General features: G+C 44.8%; 1 protein-coding gene across 1 annotated transcript in view; it reads left to right on the top strand.

Moving 5' to 3' along the window:
- Positions 1-17,730, top strand: part of LOC140360019 (E3 ubiquitin/ISG15 ligase TRIM25-like) — a 441,716-nt gene that overhangs the window by 199,208 nt on the left and 224,778 nt on the right. The gene's annotated exons all lie outside the window — the stretch shown is intronic.

Below are 17,730 nucleotides of genomic sequence, written 5' to 3'. Positions count from 1 at the left end.
TATATATATATATATATATATAATGATGATTTAAGTATAGCGCTGTTTTGGACACTCAAAGGCGTTGCATTATTCATTCCCTCCACAAAGGTGATAGAATGATTGTAGCCACAGATGCCCTGGGACAGACTGATGGAAGAGAGTCTGCCAATCCGTGCCATCAGCCAGTACGATCACCACCAAACACTCAAAATGGACTAATTAAATATTTTATTTAATTAGTCCATTTTGAGTGTTTGGTGGTGATCGTGATCAAATAGAAATACAAATTAGTGGTCCAAGAATTACTTGGAGAAATACTCAAGGATATAAGCCGTAAAAGTAACTGAGTACACAAATGTTCAAATCATTATTATTATTATTATTTGTATTATTATTTTTATTATTATTAAGCCCCAGCGCCACAATCTGGCGAGAGGCCTATTAGTTTCATAAGGCCGTGCGAAGCACACGCAGCGCTCACGATATCGAGCGCAAATCACTCGCCCACTTCCAAACACTCACTAACACACTCCTCCTCATGCACGCCCCGTGCATACTAATTATTTGTAGGAAAATTTAACATTACTGTTGTAAACGGGCGAAGCCCGTAAAAAAGTGCGCACTAAACGAGCACTTCTTTGTGCTAAGTAGCTCACGAATACGTTCCCCATCTCTTGCATGTTCCATTCGTATAAACATGTAATGCAAATTGAACATTATTACTGTAGAGGGCCAAAAACACAAAGTGGGTGGAGCCCACTCAAAATTAACAAAAGTACCTGTTAGTGAGCAGGGACCCACACCATGACATAGAAAAATGTATAGTTTATGATATTTGAAAAATGGGAAACATTGTTTTCGTATCGGAATATTTTTCTTTCTTCTTCTCGGGACAAACCGCCCTATTTTTCACCCAGTGAACATTGACGAAAAGTCAAAAAAAAAATTGTGCACCTCTAAAAATCGTGCCTCTACATTCTGGCTAACTCTAGTTCAACTCTAGTTCTAAAATTAAAACAATTGGCACATCAGCGCCCCCAAATGTACAAAAAATGCATTGAGAGATAGGAAATGACCCAATCTAAATCTGATCGTAGAATCATGAAATTTTGCGTAGAGGTAGATGGTGACAAGAGAAGTAAAAAATATTACAACGGCAACGCCGTCCGCCCAACCAAATGTCGGCCATATTGGTTCAAACTCTGAAGTTTTTCCAATTGTCGTACTTTTACAAACTCCTCCCAGGGCGTTGACCCTAAAAGCTGACATTTGGTGAAAATGGTGTTGAGGAGTGGGACATCAAAAGTTATTCAAATTACTTTGACATCTGTCACGGTCTCTGTGCGGCGAAGCTGCAAACTGTAGCTAACTTGCTGCATGCCTTTTGCGCATACAAAGTCCGAATTGCGTCCAATTTGAATCAGTTGTTACACTCTTTGCCCTGAAATTAATTATTTTGGCGCAATAGCGCCCCCTACAGGATGTAAATACATTTTATATGGAGGGTAAAGTATTTAGTTTTACGAAATGTTACAAAATTTGGCACAAAATTCCATTTTGGCATCCTGATCAAAAAAAGTCAATGAGATTTATGTCATATTTGTTACGGCATAGCCGAACAATGGATAAATCGCCAAATCTCTGAAATTTGAACATGCTGACATTTTATTCTTTTACGAACTCCTCCTTGGGACGATTAAAATGAAATTTGGTGAGACTCATTTCCAGGAGTGGGCCATCAAAAGTTATCAATTTTTTTATTCTAAGTTTCAAGAACTTTGTGCGGCGGAGCTGCAAACTTTTCCCTTTATTTGGAAAGCAAAGAGGAGAAGACACGATAGCACCACGGATTCAGCAGTAGGTGTAATAAAAGGGAAATTGTGTTAGCGCCCCCTCCTCTTGCGTTGTCGGGCAGTGTGGCGAGGGCCGATCATTGCCGCTTGCGGCTATATTTATTATTATTAATATCAACATAATTGTCACTAACATTGTCACTTTTACTAAGTAAGAGTGATTTCTTCTTGATAATACTTTTCTAAGTTTGATGTGGTAAACACTTAACTCATATTGATCATAAGTAACCATGGTGACGTGAGTTCACACATTTATGGTTTACACTCTTCAAGATTCAGGGGCTCAAGGTTCATTTATTTATCATTCCAACAGTAAAACCTAATGCTAAAATACCATTGAAACTGTTGCATTGAATCATAACAATAATATTAGACACAGGGAGATGAGAGACGGCAGCACAAGGCAAAAGTCTTTATTAACGATATAATAAAAACATTAAACACATGAAACGCTGCTGGTCAGTCCGAGTCGCTGCTGCTGCACGAGCTGCTGGAGGACTGCGAAAAGAAGAGAAGAAAGGGATTAAAGTGTGAAAAGAAGAGAATAAAGGATTAAACTTCAGACATGTGACTTGTCTTCAGGTATAACCCGGCCTTACCCCGTGCCCAGTCTTCCCTTTCTTGTGGCACTTGTCGTGTTTGTGGCCGTGCTTCTTGTGCTTCTTGTCCTTCTTGTGCTTGTGCCCGTGCTCGTGTCCGTGCGGTGCGCAGCCTCCAGGACCTCCGGGGTATCCGTGCCCCCCGGCCGGGTATCCGTGCCCCCCGGCCGGGTATCCGTGCCCTCCGGCTCCGTGCCCAGGATAACCAGGCCCAGGTTGCCCAGGGTACCCGGGCTGGCCGTGGGGGTTCGGGGGGTGTTGCCCTTGAGGGTACTGAGGAGGGTACCCGCCCTGGCCCTGCGGAGGGTAACCTGGGTACTGGTTTCCTGTGGGCACAAGAGAAGTCATCAAATGTACATATTCTAAAATAAGAATGACAATGACGAGCGTTTCCATAGCAACAGTTCAAATCTAAATATTCTAACTTTTGAACAGTGTTGACAAGACAATGGCAAGAAATGTTTTAGTCTTTTGATTAACATAGTTGTATTTAGTTTATTTTAGTTTATTTAATGTCTTTTTAATTGAGTGAATAGTTTTAGTCATAGAACGTCACATCAAACGTCAAATATCAAACTGACGAAGATAAAAAGCTTTTTATTGCGTAACATTTCTCTAATGTTGGTCATCCGGGGTCATTATTGATGCCCTTCCCATCTCTAGCTCTATAGGAATGTTATTGCCACGCAGCCAGTTGTCACGGCGACGCCTGCAGTAAATCACTGTTAATATTTAACATTGGAGTTCAGGTGAAACGCAGATAACGAGGCCACGCCCACATTTCTTTTCCCGTCAGAAAAAAACAAACAAATATACTAAAGTATACTAAGTACTAAAAAGTCAAATAAAACGCTTGAAACAGACACCAAACAAGGACAAGTCTGTGGTAAATACTCTTCTTCAATTGTATTTCCTGTACACACATTGTACTTGTATAACTTTATTTAAAGAGTCGTACAGGAAATTACTGAGTTAAGTAATTTCTTGAGTTAATGAAGGACAAAACATAAAATTATTCACAAAATCTGGTATTTTCAAAGCATGGACACAACAATGAGAGCGGAGGAAGAAATATAAATGTTCAAATTGTTTAATATTGTCAAAATAAAGCATTGCCACTTATTGGGAAGTAACTGAATACATTTACTGAAAATATGTCTTTAGAACTGTATTCTGGTACAGTTCCTCTTTCTTTTGGTGTTATTCAAATACATTTACTTTTCTAAAATCAGAGGAATACAATAGTATTTGATCAAATTGCACTGAATTTGTGAAATAGAAAATGCAGCTTTTTTAGTGCAATTAAAGCTCTTTTATCTTTTAAATAAATGCACAAACGCAAATCTCATGTCGGGTTTAGTACACTATAATGTAAAGCAAGTCAAGGTATTCTAAATATTAAGAATACAGTTATGTTACAAATACATTGAAGTATTGTGTAACTACATGTATTTCCAGACACTGCAATAACTCAAGGTATCTGAAAACTACTCAGAGAAGTACCATTGTATTCAAAGGTAACTGAAGTAACTGTAGCCGAGCACTACTTCTGTTATATATCTGAATATATAAAACTTAATAAATAAAACCTTACCTTGGTTCGGATACATTTCAGGTCACACTGGATTCTGCTCGTCACTGCAGGTCCCTCTTTATACGCCTGCATGCAGACTTCCCATGATGCTCCGGGGCAGGGCTCTCCCATGATGCCCTGGGACGGGGCTCTCCCATGATCCTCTGGGGCGGGGCTCTGTTTGGGTGTGGGTTTATACAGTATAATAGTTAACACGTCGTCATATAGATTTACTGATAAGGACTCACGCCTTAGACACATTCACAAACCCTGTGTCTGCGATCGTCCGGTCATCACCCAGAGCTCATGACCGTAGGCGAGGCTCATGACCGTAGGTGAGGCTCATGACCGTAGGCGAGGCTCATGACCGTAGGTGAGGCTCATGACCGTAGGTGAGGCTCATGACCGTAGGTGAGACTCATGACCGTAGGCGAGGCTAACCGTAGGTGAGGCTCATGACCGTAGGTGAGGCTCATGACCGTAGGCGAGGCTCATGACCGTAGGTGAGGCTCATGACCGTAGGCGAGGCTCATGACCGTAGGCGAGGCTCATGACCGTAGGTGAGGCTCATGACCGTAGGCGAGGCTCATGACCGTAGGTGAGACTCATGACCGTAGGTGAGACTCATGACCGTAGGCGAGGCTGACCGTAGGTGAGGCTCATGACCGTAGGTGAGGCTCATGACCGTAGGCGAGGCTGACCGTAGGTGAGGCTCATGACCGTAGGTAAGACTCATGACCGTAGGCGAGGCTGACCGTAGGTGAGGCTCATGACCGTAGGTGAGACTCATGACCGTAGGTGAGGCTCATGACCATAAATCGAGAGCTTTGGACTCAGCTCATCCTTCACCACAACAGTCCGATGCAGCGACCTCAGTGATGCACTGGATCCGCCTCCATCCTGAGATATTTGAACTCCTCTGGGACCCCCGCCCGCTCTGCCAGTCCAAAGTACTGTCCCCAGCAAGAGAAATTGCAGAGACTTTAGGCACTCGCACCCGGCTCCATCCTGACAGGACTCTTCTTCTTCTTGACAGCATCTCTTACTTCCAGTATCCAGCCCTGGGTTTGGGGTTTGCTTCTGTGACAGACACCAGAGACCTTATGACCACAAGCAACTGCATCAACAATGGAGACATTCAAACTGTCCCAGCCAGATGAACCAAACTGACCCTCACAATACGTTTGGTCCTGCCAAGTGTGTCTGGCTTCCTCTGCCAGTGGTTAAACTCACCACCAGGTGGTGCTCTACAGCTCTGCCCCTCTCCTCAGTGTGCACCCTTGTGTTGAACATGTGTTGGTTATGGACAAACTGTGACCTGCACAGACGTCCAATAACAGCTCGTGGAGGCCGTTCTCCCCGATCTCCTCCTCCATGTGTCAGTGTCACGTGGGCCATAAAGTCCCGAGTATGATGGAGGCCCCGGTCGGTGCACTGTCTTGTCGCCCACACCAGCCGCCGCCTCTTTGTGTGGACAACAGCAGAAAAATGGCCCTCGAGGCCCAAGCTGTGCTGGAGGTGTAACACCTGGAGCCGCTCAGGCTCCTTCTCCCACTGAAGTTCTATGTCCCCAACGCTTGTCCAGGCATCTGCCCCTGACCACCGCCCAAAGCCATCTGCCCCCGACCACCGCCCAAAGCCTTCTACCCCTGACCACCACTCAAAGCCTTCTGCTCCTGACCACCGCCCAAAGCATCTGCCCCTGACCACCGCCCAAAGCCATCTGCCCCCGACCACCGCCCAAAGCCTTCTACCCCTGACCACCGCCCAAAGCCATTTGCCCCTGACCACCGCCCAAAGCCTTCTGCCCCTGACCACCACTCAAAGCCTTCTGCTCCTGACCACCGCCCAAAGCCATCTGCCCCTGACCACCACTCAAAGCCTTCTGCTCCTGACCACCGCCCAAAGCCATCTGCCCCCGACCACCGCCCAAAGCCTTCTACCCCTGACCACCGCCCAAAGCCATTTGCCCCTGACCACCGCCCAAAGCCATCTGCCCCTGACCACCACTCAAAGCCTTCTGCTCCTGACCACCGCCCAAAGCATCTGCCCTTGACCACCGCCCAAAGCCATCTGCCCGTGACCACCGCCTAAAACCCTCTGCCCCTGACCACCGCCCAAAGCCATCTGCCCCTGCCCCTGACCACCGCCCAAAGCCATCTGCCCCTGATCACTGCCCAAAGCCATCTGCCCCTGACCACCGCCTAAAGCCATCTGCCCCTGACCACCGCCCAAAGCCATCTGCCCCTGCCCCTGACCACCGCCCAAAGCCATCTGCCCCTGATCACTGCCCAAAGCCATCTGCCCCTGACCACCGCCCAAAGCATCTGCCCCTGACCACCGCCCAAAGCATCTGCCCCTGCCCCTGACCACCGCCCAAAGCCATCTGCCCCTGATCACTGCCCAAAGCCATCTGCCCCTGACCACCGCCTAAAGCCATCTGCCCCTGACCACCGCCCAAAGCCATCTGCCCCTGCCCCTGACCACCGCCCAAAGCCATCTGCCCCTGATCACTGCCCAAAGCCATCTGCCCCTGACCACCGCCCAAAGCATCTGCCCCTGACCACCGCCCAAAGCATCTGCCCCTGACCACCGCCCAAAGCATCTGCCCCTGACCAAAACACTTAAGAAACAAAAAACCTGTGACATGTTTTCTGTTGACTCACACGTCGTAAACGGCAGTTTTACTTTGTGTGTGTGTGTGTGAGGTGTATGTGTGTGTGTGTGTTTGAGGTGTATGTGTGTGTGTGTGTGTGTGAGGTGTGTGTGTGTGTGTGTGTTTGTGTGTTTGAGGTGTGTGTGTGTGTGTGTGTGTGAGTGTGTGTGTGTGTGTGTGTGTGAGTGTGTGTGTGTTTGTGTGTGAGTGTGTGTGTAGGTGTGTGAGTGTGTGTGTGTGTGTGTGTGTGTAAGGTGTGTGTGTGTGTGTGTGTAAGGTGTGTGTGTGTGTGTGTGTGTGGAAGGTGTGTGTGTGTGTGTGAGGTGTGTGTTTGTGTGTGTGTTTGTGTGTGTGTGTGTGAGGTGTGTGTGTGTGTGTGTGTGTAAGGTGTGTGTGTGTGTGTGTGTGTGGAAGGTGTGTGTGTGTGTATGTGTGTGTGTGTGAGGTGTGTGTGTGTGTGTGTGTAAGGTGTGTGTGTGTGTGTGTGTAAGGTGTGTGTGTGTGTGTGTGGAAGGTGTGTGTGTGTGTATGTGTGTGTGTGTAAGGTGTGTGTTTGTGTGTGTGTTTGTGTGTGTGTGTGTGTGTGAGGTGTGTGTGTTGTGTGTGTGTGTGTGAGGTGTGTGTGTGTGTGTGTGAGGTGTGTATTTGTGTGTGTGAGGTGTGTATTTGTGTGTGTGAGGTGTGTCGGCTCAAAGTCTCCACCTGCTCTCACACACACTCCGATAAGAGCAGGGCAAATATACAGGAGAAATAAAGTCATTAATATTTATGATAAGAGTCTAATGCTCCTGTCAGGTCCTGTCAGTGAAGGGAAACACCTGTCACACGTGAGGAGAAGACTTCAAACAGTTCATGTGGCTCCTCCTGCAGACCACCCAGTCCCAGCGCGTAAACTAAAAAAAGAATTTAAAAAAAAAAAAAAAAAAAAAAAAGAATATCTTTTTTCTTCTACTATAACCCCAAAAATATGAACAAGATTTCTTTCATTCATTTTCTACCGCTTGTTCCCTTTCGGGGTCGCGGGTGACTGGAGCCTATCCCAGTGACTTTGGGCCTTAGGCGGGGTACACCCTGGACAGGGCCAACTCGTCACCAACACAGAGACATAGACAAACATTCACTCTCACATTCATTCAATAGGGCCAATTTAGAATCACCAATTTAACCTATCACATGCATGTGTTTGGACAGTGGGAGGAGCCAGAGAACCCGGAGAGAACCCACGGTAACACGGGGAGAACATGCAGACTCCACCCAGAGAGATCATGTGATGCTGGGAATTGAACCCATGATCTCCTTCTTGGGAGGCAAGAAGAAGAAAAAAAAAAAAAATATATATATATATATATAATATATATATATATATATATATATATATATATATATATATATATATATATATATATATATGATTTTAGACCTAAACCAGGCCAAAACTATAACTAAACCAGGCCAAAACTAGAACTAAACCAGGCTAAAAACTAGAACTAAAGCAGGCCAAAACTAGAACTAAACCAGGCCAAAACTAGAACTAAACCAGGCCAAAGCTAGACCTAAACCAGGCTAAAAACTAGAACTAAACCAGGCCAAAACTAGACCAAAACCAGGCCAAAACTATAACTAAACCAGGCCAAAACTAGAACTAAACCAGGCTAAAAACTAGAACTAAACCAGGCCAAAACTAGAACTAAACCAGGCCAAAACTAGAACTAAACCAGGCTAAAAACTAGAACTAAACCAGGCCAAAACTAGACCAAAACCAGGCCAAAACTAGACCAAAACCAGGCCAAAACTAGAACTAAACCAGGCCAAAACTAGACCAAAACCAGGCCAAAACTATAACTAAACCAGGCCAAAACTAGAACTAAACCAGGCTAAAAACTAGAACTAAACCAGGCCAAAACTAGAACTAAACCAGGCCAAAACTAGAACTAAACCAGGCTAAAAACTAGAACTAAACCAGGCCAAAACTAGACCAAAACCAGGCCAAAACTAGACCAAAACCAGGCCAAAACTAGAACTAAACCAGGCCAAAACTAGACCTAAACCAGGCCATCTCTATATTTAATATTTTTTCATATTCACCTGCAGTGTCTTGCTTTACTAAACTGAATTCTTATCTGAATTCAAGAAATATTTTTTACATTGAAAATATGGTATATATGATATATATTTGTATAATTAGTCAATCAAAATGTAAAATGTACATGCTGTTTTTTACTGTGTATTAAGTGCTGCTCAGTCAGTTATTCCATGGTAAGATCAATGAATATTATGTAATTGTAAAACTTTCAAGCCGAAAGTGAAAGCACATAGCGCCCCCTGCAGACCTGACAGTGCAGTACAGCTTTGGCCCTGGACAGAGGGAGCCTTTGAGCCAATGAGAGGAGGCTGCTGAGTCATGTGGCCAGGAAGTGTTAATATTTTACCTACATTCTTATTTTTACACATCTAACACTTTTTTTTAAGTGTAATATTTGAAAATAACTTTACAAATAAAATAATAATATAATTAGACTAAATAAATATCAAATTATGATTAATGATAATGTCTATTATCCACACATGGCCATACGCTTTCATACACACATACACACATATACACATACACATACACACATACACATACACATACACATACACATATACACACATACACATACACATATACATACACATATACACATACACACATACACACATATACACATATACACATACACACATACACACATACACACATACACACATACACACATACACATATACACATACACACATATACACATACACATATACACATACACACATACACACATACACATATACACATATACACATACACATATACACACATACACATATACACATATACACATACACACATACACACATACACATATACACATATACACATACACATATACACATATACACATACACATATACACATACACACATACACACATACACATTGTTACGGCAGTTTCCTGTAAACAATGATCAAGTAAAGAGTAACCAGGCAATAACTTGAAGCAGAAACAGAGTCTCTCGGTCTCTCTCAAAAGGTGGAAGTTTATTCACGTGCACAGTGGATAAACACCCTCTCTCACCCTAAGACAAGTTCGTTCTGTCCCTACCTAACTTTACAATTACAAAGTACACCTTTTATAGGTGGTAACAAACATGACATAATCACAACCCAAATCAGCTCAAAAAGAGATAGACCAGACTATCACGTCTGTGACAGTTCCAGCTCTCTCTTCAGAGGTTTAATCAAAGACCATTTCCACACTGAATCCGGTCCTGACGCATTAATTGATGATTAAGAGGCGCCGGACAGTAGATATTCAGTATAATCAGGACCTCATATTCTTATCCCATCTGCACACAGGAGAACAACAAAGATATTAATTCCGTGACATGTCATGGCCTAAAACAACATTAGAATGACATGACCCATTTTCTGCCATTACAATACCACTCTTTTGATTATCTTAAACCCCTGTTTAATATCATATCATCAATCAATTACCAATCAGAGAAAATATTAATTCATAATTAATAACACAACAAAAAATGAATAATAACAATAATTAGATAAATTAAAAAAAAATATTAATAAAAATGACAAATTTAATGATTAAAAACACTAATTAATAAAATTGAACCCTTGAAATTAGAAATAAAATAATAATAATAATAATAAAAAATAGATAAAATAATTAATAAAAAATATTAATAAAGTTAACCCCAGCTCCCCCGTCCCGAGACCCCCTCCACCGGCCAGGAAAAAACTACCAAACCTCTTTGGGATAAAAGTAGAAAACCTGAGTAGGAGAAAACTACAAAACCACTTTGGGATAAAAGTAGAAACCTGGAGGAATTCCCCTGTGAATGGGGCTCAGGACGGACAGGCTGATGCTGACAGACAATGCAGAAGAACGTGGAGCTTTAAACCGCGCCGGGTTTTGGCAACGTGCCCCCTGCTCGGAGCACTCGATCAGTGGGCTCTGGTGCCTTTCGAGGTTTACGACCTGCTCGGACCCCGACTTTCTCGAACTTGAGATCGTTGCAAAAAGGTCCCACGACGTCCTCAGTGGTTGCCCCTTGTGTCCGACCCACGAGTGGACCGACACCCGCGTTGTCGTTGATCTCCGCAGGTGTGCTGAAGATGGCTCGCCAGTGAGATGCGTGAACCCAGGTGCCCCGTTCTGCGACTTTCACTGCGGTGTGAGTGATGAGGAGGACCTGGACCGGGCCAATCCACCTTTTGGAACACCACCTTTTCCTCCTCGGCTCTCGGATCAAGATCCAGTCACCTGGTTTGAAGTTGTGGAGGACAGCTTCTGCTGCCTTTGGGAGAGCGGCTTTCACCTGTGCAGAAATTGAGGACAACCGGTCTTCCAATTCTATACAGTAAGCTAGCATTGAGTCGTCGCGTCCATGTGAGATCAGCGCCATCTGCCTGAAAAAATGTTTAGGTAAACGGATTTTTTGTTAGGCCCAACCCAAATGCCATCACACTTCTCAGCCCCCGCCTTCTTCCACACAGAGATTTCCTCTGACGTGGAGAATTCCTGCATGGTTGATAAGGACTCTGGAAGAGAAGTGTTATTAGACACAAAACATTAATTTTGCTCTTGTCTGCAGAGATAAGATGCGGCCTTGGCTGCCTTGTCCGCTCTGCTGTTTCCCTGTGAAATTGGGTCAGTTCTGTTAGTATGAGCTTGACATTTGCATATAGCAATATCAGATGGGAGCAAGATCGCCATCAGGAGTTCCCCAACTTGCGTGCAGTTCAGAATAGGCTTACCATCCGATTTCAAAAAGTTCCTGTGTCGCCACAACCCCGCCCAGTCGTGGCATACACCAAACGCATAGCGAGAGTCTGTGAAAATTGTGACGGACTGACCCTTCGCCAATGTGCATGCGACTGTCAGAGCCACCAATTCTGCAGTCTGTGCAGAGAAATGAGAGGGCAGTGGGCCTGAGGCCGCCACATCCCACTCAGAGCATACTGCAAAGCCAACACGGTTCTGTCCCGTGTTGGTGTCTCGAGATGCTGATCCATCTACATAAAAAACCAAGTCAGAGTTAACAAGTGGTTCCTCTTTCAGATCCGGTCTCGGGGTGCACACCTGTTTGATTGTAGAAATGCAACAGTGAGCTTCGCCCTCTTCAGGGGTGGGCAAGAGGGTGGCAGGGTTAAGCTGTGTGCATCGTTTTACTGTGACGTTAGGTAATTCAAGCAAAACTGTGTTGTACCTGAGCCATCGGGAAGCAGAAAGATGCGAAGTTTTCTGTTCCAGCAGGATCAGAGAGACAGCATGTGGCACAAGCAGCGTTAGCTCAGCATAGCCCACCAGATCACGCGAGGCCAAGACTGCTTTTTCAGCAGCCGCCACCGCGCGTAGACATCGTGGCATGCCGGCTGCAACGGGGTCCAGCTTAGCAGAGAAAAAAGCCACAGGTCGCAGGGAGCCCCCGTGCGCCTGTAAGAGGACAGAAGTCATGCAGCCGTTGCGTTCGTCAACAGTCTGTGTGAAAGGTCTTGTTGGGTCAGGTAACCCCAGAGTTGGAGGCTTCTGTAAAGCCATTTTCAACTCACAGAAAGCTTTGTCTGCTTCCTCTGTCCATGTCAGTTTGTCATTAGTCCTAAGGCCTTTTCCATGGATTAGTGCACCTAAAGGAGACTCCATTACAGAATAATTTGGAATGAACTGTCGACAATATGAACACATTCCTAGAAATGACATCAATTGTTTCTTAGTTATTGGTTTCGGAATATTCTGAATGGCTGAAACGCGCTTCGTCGTAATGCTTTTGCCATTTTTAGATATCACATGACCCAGAAATATTACTTCCTCTTTAACATATTGCAATTTTGAGAGACTGGCCTTGTGGCCTTCTGCATGCAAATGTTTGAGTAAGGTCACCGTATCTTGTTTACATTGGTCCTCGGTTTGCGAGCACAACAATATGTCATCCACATATTGTAGCAGGCAGCTACCTGGTGCCAGTCGCAAGGGAGCCAATGAATCTCGCAGCGCTGCATTGTACCATGTTGGAGAATGCACGAACCCCTGACACAGCCTTGTGAGAGTCCAGAGTCGATTCTGAAACTCAAAAGCAAACCAAAACTGCGAATCCTGGTGAACGGGGACAGAGAAAAAAGCATTAGCTAGATCCACAACTGTGAAATATTTTGCCTCTGGAGGAATCTGAGATAAGATAGTGTATGGGTTTGGCACCACAGCAACGACAGGTTGAACAGCTTCGTTCACTGCTTTCAAATCGTTTGTAAACCTCCATTTCTCTGGTACCCCAGATTCGCTTTGTTTTTTAACCGGAAATATGGGGCTCCGTATCCCCCCAGATTTACAAGGAACTATTACTCCCGCCTCCCTCAGGGCTTCAAACACCGGAGTAATACCTTCAACCACCTCTGGGCGCAGAGGATATTGTGGTCTACAGGGGCGAGCGTCAGATTTCGGGGTGATCACCACGGGCTGACAACCTCGAATCAGGCCGACATCGGTTGGACTCTTAGCCCACAGGTCAACCCCCACCTCTCTTAGTTCCGGTATCGCCTCTGCCCCAGCCTGAGATAAAAAACAATCCGCTCCCGGAGCAGCGTATCTCTTATCAGTGGAAACACAGCGAAAGGAATGCAGAGACGACTGTAAACACACCCGCCATGCGCCCGAAGACCGTGAAAATGTCACATTAGAGTTTGGAACACTATCCCAGTCCGCCGCTATAAAACATTGATGGACAAAATCCTGTACCTCCCCCCAATTAGCATTCTTTGGTTTTGATAATGCTACGTACAGATTTGAGTTTGACAGGCTAAAGTTTTTAAGTGAATCGGGGAGTGACACGGAGACAACAGAAAAGTCTCTACCCCAGAATAAAGATTCAGTCTTTAAAAAGTCCTCACAGCATTCATTCCAACAAGCATCAAAATCACATTTTATTTCTGTTGCATCTGTGGGCAAACAAAACGAGCACTGCAATTCTCTTACATCCTTGAAGTCAACATTCTCATTGTGTGTCACTTTCTCATAGGCTAATGAAATTAACTGAATTGAGGAATTTGGGGACAATTTCCAAAAATAGTCATATTCAGGAGCCTCTGTACGCTCCGCCAGAAAATTTAAACCATGTGCCAATTCTCTGTTATTTGTGACCTGCAGGCCGTCTGATGTGGAGATAAGGCAAATTCCTAATCGACACATCAGATCCCGTCCTATCAAGTTCACTGGACACAAAGGGGAATAGAGAAATGAATGTTTGAACGAGTGACCACCGACATCAAAACATTTTAAAGGAGATGTGAAATGCTCCTTCGTTGTCTCCCCAGAAGCTGATAATGAAAATGTGTAACGACCCCCCAGCCGAGGTTTTTTCGTTAGTGCAGAACATTTAATCACTGAATTTGTAGCCCCTGAATCCACCAAAAAATCAATTTTTTCCCCGTTAACGTTCAATTGGTACTCTGGAAATTTAGCTTTAGCTTGACTAATTTTAGAATAGGTACCCTCCGGTACCACTGCACATGCCTCAAGATAGGTGATTGCGTGTGTGAGTTGTGCCAGGTGCATGTTACCCTCTTGCAGGTGTTGTTGTGGGTGTTGTTCCGGTGCGTGTGTCGTTGAGCCAGTCGTCTCTGCTGCGTGCTCGGACCTGCCCCCTTCCGCCCCCGCCAGTCAATTCGACCCCCCATAATGTCCAGGAGCTGGAAGAGCTAAACATGGTTGAGTGGGCAGAGCTTGTTGTGATCTGAGTCCATGATTGGCCATGGGCAGTTGTCCGTTAGCATAGTAAGGTCCAGGCTGCATAGTGGGGAGAAAATGTTGTGGTCTGGGTACGTGGGGGGTCGGTGCGTGATTTGCTGTGGGAAGTTGATCGTTAACATAAGGTCCGAGCTGCTGTGGTGCAGCTGTGCAATCTCTGGCAAAGTGTCCGAACTGTCCACATGTGAAACACGCCCCCCTACGTTGTTCTCGTCTCCCACGCCCACGGCCGCGTTGGCGATGCCCATCTGGTCTACCGGAAAAAAGTGTCAGTGTGGCCTCGTGTTGTTCCTTAGCCCGTTTCTCTTCCTTTTTTTTTTGTGTCTTTGAGATAAGCTTTTGCGCATGACGTGCATATCTGCGCAGGTCATCGAGCTTGGGCTGGTCAAGTCCACCAATATACAACTTTTCCACTTTGGCAAAAATGTCTGGAAGGATGCCAGGGCAGAGGGCCCGACAAAGGCTTTCTTCATATGCTGAGCCCGGTGTGTCTACCATGCCACTCTTTTCTTTATACAGAACGGAGAATCTATGAAAATAGTCGTCTGTGGTCTCGTCTGGCTTTTGTTTACACCCCAGGAGGGCTTCAGGGTCATATTTGATTGGAAAGGCCTCAGTGATGGCCGTATTCAGCCCCTTTATAGCCGCAATGTATCCCACATTGTGTTCATAGACTGGTTTGTCGGCCCGCATGTCATTAGGTGGAATGGCTCCTTTAATTTTTGCAAAATCGCTAGTCCTCAGAGCAGATAGTAAAATTTTTCTACATTCTAACCCGGAAGGTCTTAGCTCTTGGCAAAATTCTTCGAATTCTCTAGCAAATGTAGTCCCATTGGGCACTGGGTCAGGCAGGGCTTTGGAGTTGGCCAGGACCTCTTCTGGGCTCCAGGGTCTATAAACAAACATCTGTCCCTCCGGGCCTGCCACCTCCACCATTGGCAAGGACATGTGTGGTCCAATATCTTGTCCTGTCCGTAGAAGTTTAGTCCAGTCCTTTTCTACTTGAGCAGGTTTGGGTTTTTTGTATTTTACTTGCGTTGGCTCGATGCCCCCTGTGGCTCCGTCCTCCTCGAGTTCTGGTGGTGGGTTTGGGTGGGGTCGACCGCTGGGGTAGGCGTCCAGGTCGGTGTCGAGCAGCGCCGCAGAAAGACCGGTCAAATCTGGATAAAGAGAAGGCATAGACGAAGTGATCCGTTCTCCCAGTTGTGGCGGTGTGAGTGTGAGTGCGTGTGTGCGTGGGCGCGCACCAGCCGTGTGTGTGCTGGTGTCTGCTATGCGATAAGGGTTGGCAGCAGTATGTGAATATTGCGGCGGTTTTCGACTCTCTCCTTCTTCCTCACATTCAACCTTCACAGTCAATTGTTTACTTTCGCTCACGTGACTCAGCTTCCGTCTCCCATACTTTTACCCACTTCTCGTGTTTCCGCACCCACTCAACCGACTCACTTGATACTTTTTTAGATTTTAACAGCTTCTCTTGTGCTTCCTCTAAGTTTGTTTTAAGTTTTGCAATTTGACTCATGCTTAAAGACCCTCCTACTGGGAACCCATATTTTTCAGTCCAAATCGGCAAGCATTCTAAACACTCCGCCCCATACTTGTTTGACATTATCAACATTACTGGTGTCTCAGGAATTTTTACACACTTCGATTGATTTTTCCCCATTTTGTAACCGTACGTTAAGTCAAAATCACACGTCTGTGTTATGCTAAATCGTACCTTCCACTCTTCTTTAGTCTAGGGTCCACCACTCGCTAAGACTATTTTTACCCCAGGCAAAACTAGACTACAAGACAATTTTTAAATTGCTTTAGCTAGTGAAATAAGTGGGCTCTTCTCTGCAGTGGCCTTCTGCCGACTGATTATGGTTATCTCGAGTGTGTTATAAAAACAAACAATGTCCTCCTACAGACACCAGTAAATGTAACTTTAGCAAAATATCACAAGAAATATTCAAAAACAGATCCGAGAGTAAAACAAAGTACCAAAAAAAAATTACAAAAACAGATTAATACCCTATGATTCAACCTAGTTGAGAGAGACAAAAAAAGACTCACCGCGGTGGTTGTTTTCGAATCCGAACGTCGGCGCTCCTCTCCTCCGGGCCGGTGACGCAGGCCTCCCGTCTCAAACCATGGAGAGTGGAGGCTGGAATGTGGTGTTCCAGGTGGCCAGCCCTGCTTCACACGAACCCCGAAAAGATGGACCGCCGCCGAAGGATCCTGTTCGTGACGCCAAAATTGTTACGGCAGTTTCCTGTAAACAATGATCAAGTAAAGAGTAACCAGGCAATAACTTGAAGCAGAAACAGAGTCTCTCGGTCTCTCTCAAAAGGTGGAAGTTTATTCACGTGCACAGTGGATAAACACCCTCACTCTCCCTAAGACAAGTTCGTTCTGTCCCTACCTAACTTTACAATTACAAAGTACACCTTTTATAGGTGGTAACAAACATGACATAATCACAACCCAAATCAGCTCAAAAAGAGATAGACCAGACTATCACGTCTGTGACGGTTCCAGCTCTCTCTTCAGAGGTTTAATCAAAGACCATTTCCACACTGAATCCGGTCCTGACGCATTAATTGATGATTAAGAGGCGCCGGACAGTAGATATTCAGTATAATCAGGACCTCATATTCTTATCCCATCTGCACACAGGAGAACAACACAGATATTAATTCCGTGACATGTCATGGCCTAAAACAACATTAGAATGACATGACATGACCCATTTTCTGCCATTACAATATATACACATATACACATACACATATACACACATACACACATACACACATACACACATACACACATACACATACACACATACACACATATACACATACATATATATACACACACACATATACACATACACATACACACATACACATACACACATACACACACACACACACACACATACACACACACATACACACATACACATACATACATACACACATACACACATACACACACACACATACACATACACACATACACACATATACACATATACACATACATATATATACACACACACATATACACATACACATATACACATACACACATACACACATACACACATACACACACACACACACATACACACATACACATACACATACACACATACACACATACACATACACATACACACATACACATACATACACACATACACACATACACACACACATACACACATACACATACACATACACACATACACATACACATATACACATACACACATACA

Source organism: Eucyclogobius newberryi, unplaced genomic scaffold, assembly GCF_026437365.1.
Source record: "Eucyclogobius newberryi isolate DKJ021-1_F unplaced genomic scaffold, fEucNew1.0.hap1 SCAF_14, whole genome shotgun sequence".
Classification (NCBI taxonomy): Eukaryota; Metazoa; Chordata; class Actinopteri; order Gobiiformes; family Gobiidae; genus Eucyclogobius; species Eucyclogobius newberryi.
This window is presented reverse-complemented; position numbering and strand designations above follow the sequence as displayed.